This window comes from Phyllopteryx taeniolatus, unplaced genomic scaffold, assembly GCF_024500385.1.
Source record: "Phyllopteryx taeniolatus isolate TA_2022b unplaced genomic scaffold, UOR_Ptae_1.2 contig_93, whole genome shotgun sequence".
Classification (NCBI taxonomy): Eukaryota; Metazoa; Chordata; class Actinopteri; order Syngnathiformes; family Syngnathidae; genus Phyllopteryx; species Phyllopteryx taeniolatus.
This window is the reverse complement of record NW_026903921.1, coordinates 66,825-73,109: the sequence shown is the minus strand read 5'-3', so window position 1 is coordinate 73,109 and position 6,285 is coordinate 66,825. Positions and strand designations below refer to the sequence as shown.

Genomic DNA, 6,285 nt, shown 5'->3' with positions numbered 1-6,285 from the left:
CGATAGCCAGAGGTCTTTTGTCGAACCCAAACACACACAAATGATACAGGTAGTGAATTTTTATAGAAAATTTCATGAGCTCTACCAGGGGAATCTACAAGGAAACAAGGCAGGAAATATTTATATATATATAATATTATTTTAAATATATTAAAAAATATTATATTATATATATAACCTTTATTATTATTATTATTTATTTATTATTAGGCAGTGTGATCCCCCTGTAGTTGGAACACACCCTCCGGTCCCCCTTCTTAAAAAGGGGGACCACCACCTCAGTCTGCCAATCCAGAGGCACTGTCCCCGATGTCCACGCGATGTTGCAGAGGCGTGTCAACCAGGATAGCCCCACAACATCCAGAGCCTTTAGGAACTCCGGGCGAATCTCATCCACCCCCGGGGCCCTGCCACCGAGGAGCTTTTTAACTACCTCGGTGACCTCAAACCCAGAGATAGGAGAGCCCGCCTCAGAGAACCCACACTCTGCTTCCCCATGGGAAGGCGTGTCGGTGGAATTGAGGAGGTCTTCGAAGTATTCTCCCCACCGACTCACAACGTCCCGAGTCGAGGTCAGCAGCGCCCCATCCCCACTATAAGTTATAAGTTATAAGTTATTTGTTATTACAAATAACTCATTATTTCTTTGGTTGTTTAAGACTTAATACACGGCTAAAGGATATGCGTTAATCTCCGCATTCTATTGGATCGACGTGGACCACGTGACCAAGGAACACGAGCATCTGACAACATTATTTCGATATAAACGTTGACAAACAACACAGTTGACATTCGTTTCATAATTGTTGTTTGGCGTGTCCATATGTGACTCATCTGTGATTATCATGTCGATATGCGCCACCGTAACTTTGGCTTGTAGGCTGGAGAATGAGGTCGTCTTTTCTGGCATTATGTTGGCATTGCTTCTCGGCCTTTTGGCTAAGATCAAGTGTAGTATCTGCTCTTATCAGTTTAATATCTGATACGTTCCCTATTTGGGGACCATATATTAAATTTATTTTTGGAACTGGGAGATGGAATAGGGGCTTGCTCTGTCCACTCCACGCATCGACCTGGTATTGCAGTACCTCCAGGACCGGTGCACCCCCACACCTTTGTCAAAATAAATATCAATTGAGCCATCAATCCAATGACTTGAACTATATTTAATGCAGTGAACAGAAGGTGAACAAGTGACTCTCAACTCTGGGGTCTGTCTGTTATTCTGACTTTCAGTATTGTACAGAGGTGTATTAAGTTTGGAGATGGAGCATAGGAGAAGTGACAAGGAATGTTAATTCCTTGTTCTCTGTAAACAAATACACAGAGCAGCCCAGTCTGGCTGGTGGACGTCATGGCAGGCAATATGACTTTAGCGGTACAGCAAACACATTTGAAACTGCATTACAAAATATAATATACTGTCCATGTTTTAGAGGCTGTTTAAAAAAAATATATATTCTATTTATTTTAAAGTGGGTCGTGACTTTGCAACATTGGAACATGCGGGTGACAACAGTTCACCACTGTAGAATGAATGGCATCATCCATCCATCCATTTTCTACCGCTTATCCGAGGTCGGGTCGCAGGGGCAGTAGCTTTAGCAGGGACGCCCAGGCTTCCCTCTCCCCAGCCACTTCATCCAGCTCTTCCGTGGGCATCCCGAGGCGTTCCCAGGCCAGCCGAAAGACGTAGTCTCTCCGGCGTATCCTGGGTCGTCCCCGGGGTCTCCTCCCGGTGGGAGGTGCCCGGAACACCTCACCGGGGAGGCGTCCGGGAGGCATCCGAATCAGATTCCCCAGGCACCTCATCTGGCTCCTCTCGATGTGGAGGAGCAGCGGCTCTATTCTGAGATCAGTCCCGGATGACCGAGCTTCTCGCCCTATCTCTAAGGGAGAACCTGGACACCCTGCGGAGGAATCTCATTTTGGCCGCTTGTATCCGGGATGTTGTTCTTTCGATCACGACCCACAGCTCTTGACAATAGGTGAGGGTAGGAACCTAAATCGACCGGTAAATCGAGAGCTTCGCCTTTCGGCTTAGCTCCTTCTTTAGCACAACGGATCGATACAAAGTCCTTATCACTGCAGACGCTGCACCGATCCGCCTGTCGATATCCCGTTCCATTCTTCCCTCGTGAACAAGACCCCAAGATACTTGAACTCCTCCACTTGGGGCAGGATCTCATCCCCGACCTGGAGAGGGCACGCCACCCTTTTCCGACTGAGGACCATGGTCTCAGATTTGGAGGTGCTGATTCTCATCCCAGCCGCTTCACACTCGGCTGCGAACTGCTCCAGTGAGAGTTGGAGGTCACGGCTTGATGAAGCCAACAGAACCACATCATCTGCAAAAAGCAGAGATGCTATGATAATACCGGACCCCTTCTACGCCTCGGCTGCGCCTAGAAATTCTGTCCATAAAAGTTATGAACAGAATCGGTGACAAAGGGCAGCCTTGGCGGAGTCCAACCCTCACCGGAAACGAGTCTGACTTACTGCCGGATATGCGGACCAAACTCTGACTCTGGTCGTACAGGGACCGAACAGCCCGTATCAGGGGGTTCGGTACCCCATCCTCCGAAGCACCCCCGACAGGACCACCCGAGGGACACGTCGAACGCCTTCTCCAAGTCCACAAAACACATGTAGAGTGGTTGGGCGAACTCCCATGCACCCTCGAGGACCCTGCCAAGGGTGTAGAGCTGGTCCACTGTTCCACGGCCAGGACGAAAACCACACTCCTCCTCCTGAATCTGGGATTCAACTTCCCGACGGACCTTCCTCTCCAGCACCCCTGAATAGACCTTACCATGGAGGCTGAGGAGTGTGATCCCCCTGTAGTTGGAACACACCCTCCGGTCCCCCTTCTTAAAAAGCGGGACCACCACCCCAGTCTGGCAATCCAGAGGCACTGTCCCCGATGTCCACACGATGTTGCAGAGGCGTGTCAACCAGGACAGCCCGACAACATCAGGAGCCTTGATGTGGTATTCTCCCCACCGGCTCACAACGTCCCGAGTCGAGGTCAGTAGCGCCCCATCCCCACTATACACAGTGTTGATGGTGCACTGCTTTCCCCTCCTGAGACGTCGGATGGTGGACCAGAATTTCCTCGAAGCTGTCCGGAAGTCTTTCTCCATGGCCTCACCGAACTCCTCCCATGCCCGAGTTTTTGCTTCAGCGACCACCAAAGCTGCATTCCACTTGGCCAGCCGGTACCCATCAGCTGCCTCAGGAGTCCCACAGGCCAAAAAGGCCCGATAGGACTCCTTCTTCAGCTTGACGGCATCCCTCACCATTGGTGTCCACCAACGGGTTCGGGATTGCCGCCACAACAGGCACCGACCACCTTACGGCCACAACTCCGGTCGGCCGCCTCAGCAATGGAGGCGCGGAACATGGTCCACTCGGACTCGATGTCCCCCGCCCCCCCCGGAACATGAGCAAAGTTCTGTCGGAGGTGGGAGTTGAAACTCCTTCTGACAGGGGATTCTGCCAGACGTTCCCAGCAGACCCTCACAATACGTTTGGGCCTGCAACGTCGGACCGGCATCTTCCCCCACCATCGGAGCCAACTCACCACCAGGTGGTGATCAGTTGACAGCTCCGCCCCTCTCTTTACCCGAGTGTCCAAGACATGCGGCCGCAAGTCCGATGACACGACCACAAAGTCGATCATCGAACTGCGACCTAGGGTGTCCTGGTGCCAAGTGCACGTGTGGACACCCTTATACTTGAACATGGTGTTCGTTATGGACAATCCGTGACGAGCACAGAGGTCCAATAACAGAACACCGCTCGGGTTCTGATCAGGGGGGCCGTTCCTCCCAATCACGCCCTTCCAGGTCGTGATTCCAGGTCATTGCCCACGTGAGCATTGAAGTCCCCCAGCAGAACGATGGATTCCCCAGCGGGAGCGCTCTCCAGGACCCTCTCCAAGGACTCCAAAAAGGGTGGGTACTCTGAACTGGTGTTTGGTGCATAGGCACATACAACAGTCAGGACCCATCCCCCCACCCGAAGGCAGAGGGAGACTACCCTCTCGTCCACTAGGGTGAACCCCAACGTACAGGCGCCGAGCCGGGAAGCTAGGGAAGCAATACTTCCCGAGCCGGGAAGCACCTCCAGGCCTGGCTCAAGAGGGGGGCCCCGGTGACCCAAGGGAAAACGTAATCCAATCATTTTTCTCATCATAGGGGTCTTTGGAGCCGTGCTTTGTCTGGTCCCTCACCTAGGACCTGTTTGCCATGGGTGACCCTGCCAGGTGCGTGAAGCCCCAGACAACTTAGCTCCTAGGATCATTGGGACACACAAACCCCTCCACCACGATAAGGTGACGGCTCAAGGATGGGACAAGTAAAACAGTCCAAACAAAACGGCAAAGAGCTTGACTTTCTTGTGGCCGAAAATATCTATTGTCCCAAACGCCTTGTCGGAGCCAATGACAAAATAGTAAGACATTAACTATGTTGACAAGGAAGTGGCAGTGGTGGGATTTGAACCCACGCCTCCTGAGAGACTGGAGCCTAAATCCAGCGCCTTGGACCGCTCGGCCACACTACCTGAAAGAACTATGTTTGTAAGTGGAATATTTTGGCAAATGTAAGCCCGACCGAAGGGTATGTGTTATGGGATCTCCGGCATTTCATGTCATAGCCAACCTTGACATGAAAACTGTGGAAAGGAGAACTCTGAAATAATTTCAGCCAACAATTTCAAGTCACCGGATGAGAGAATAATCTTCTCATGCCAATATCAAATGAAAGGATTTTAGCCCAGATATTGGCCCGATTAGCTATCGCAGCCGATTTCCCAGATAGGGCCCGACATATATGTCGGGAACGACAAAACCTCTTGGAGTGTGACATAAGCCTCGACCAACGATTTGGGCCTACGACGCCAAAATGAACTGGCAAATTGGACTTCTTTGGATATCTTCCGTGCAGTGTGACATATCAACGACATCTCTCCGCCAGAGCAACTTGACGGAGACCAGTAGGATTGCGTATTGTGACCAGCGCATCGCCTCCCGTGCTTGCTGTTGGCAGCATACTTGCGCGCCGTTGTTAACGTTTCTTCTCACGCACAAACCAATGTTTACCAAAGCTTTAGGGCATGTCGACGGAACGCCGGCATGTTTACGTACAACCGTATGTGCTTGCGCTTGCTAGGCTACATAACATTTTGTTGCCTGGTTGCGAGCCGTATCATATGAAAAGTACGTGAACATGCCTCAAGCAATCCTTCAATGAACGTTCTCTCCCGAGCACCAGTGATGAACAGGTTTGTCCACATTTCGTCCCCCCCACAGGCGGCACGGTGTACGACTGGTTAGAGCGTCAGCCTCACAGGTCTGAGGACCGGGGTTCAATCCCCGGCCCCGGCTGTGTGGAGTTTGCATGTTCTCCCCGTGCCTGCGTGGGTTTTCTCCGGGCACTCCGGTTTCAATACATCCCAAAAACATGCATGGCAGGTTAATTGACAACTAAATTGCCCGTAGGTGTGAATGTGAGTGCAAATGGTTGTTTGTTTGTATGTGCCCTGCAATTGGCTGGCAACCAGTCCAGGGTGTAACCTGCCTCCTGCCCGAAGATAGCTGGGATAGGCTCCAGCACGCCCTAGTGAGGAGAAGCGGCTCAGAAAATCGATGGATGGATGGGATGGATGGGATGGATATATATATATATATATATATATATATATATACACACACACACTGTTAAGTATATTATAGAAGTTATCATTTATTTGCTTAGCTTGCATTAGTATTATGGACGATTTTGAGAAAGGGAGATGTCTTGCCTTCAAGAAGATGACTCAGCAGGAATCATCAGAGAGAAGGACGTGGCCGGGACGTGGCAGGTGTTGGTCCCATGTTTTTACGTTGAAACCCTACCCTTAGTGTGTTGTGTCTTGTAGCTTAGTACGTTATGTCTTGTAAACTTAGAAACCTCCCTATTTTCAAATAAATGCAGGAGTGACGGGAGAGATTGTTTAGAGCGTGTTGAGAGGCTGTAATCTGAACAATCTCCCATTCGCCCTCCTCATGAGGAAAAGAAACCAGCGTCTTCATTCCTTTTGTGTCTATTTTTTATAATGTTGGGTAAGATAAATCCAACATTAAATTGGTCCTTCGAGCCGGATTGACACTTTACAGCCCTAAAAAATAGCAGAAAGAAACACGTGGGTTCATTTAACACACTGTAAAAGAGTCATTTCAGCTGAGTACTCAAATAGGGAAGGTGAGCAAAAGTCTGATAACGGAGCGGGAGCAGATGTGTC

General features: G+C 50.3%; 2 non-coding genes across 2 annotated transcripts; one reads left to right on the top strand and one right to left on the bottom strand.

Annotated features, from left to right (window-relative positions):
- The first annotated feature begins 919 nt into the window (after positions 1-919).
- Positions 920-1,110, top strand: LOC133474066 (U2 spliceosomal RNA). The gene has a single exon (XR_009787341.1). It is a non-coding gene; the product is annotated as a U2 spliceosomal RNA (small nuclear RNA).
- A 3,374-nt stretch (positions 1,111-4,484) lies between these two features.
- trnal-uag (transfer RNA leucine (anticodon UAG)) lies at positions 4,485-4,566 on the bottom strand. Its single transcript has one exon. It is a non-coding gene; the product is annotated as a tRNA-Leu (tRNA).
- Positions 4,567-6,285: the final 1,719 nt, after the last annotated feature.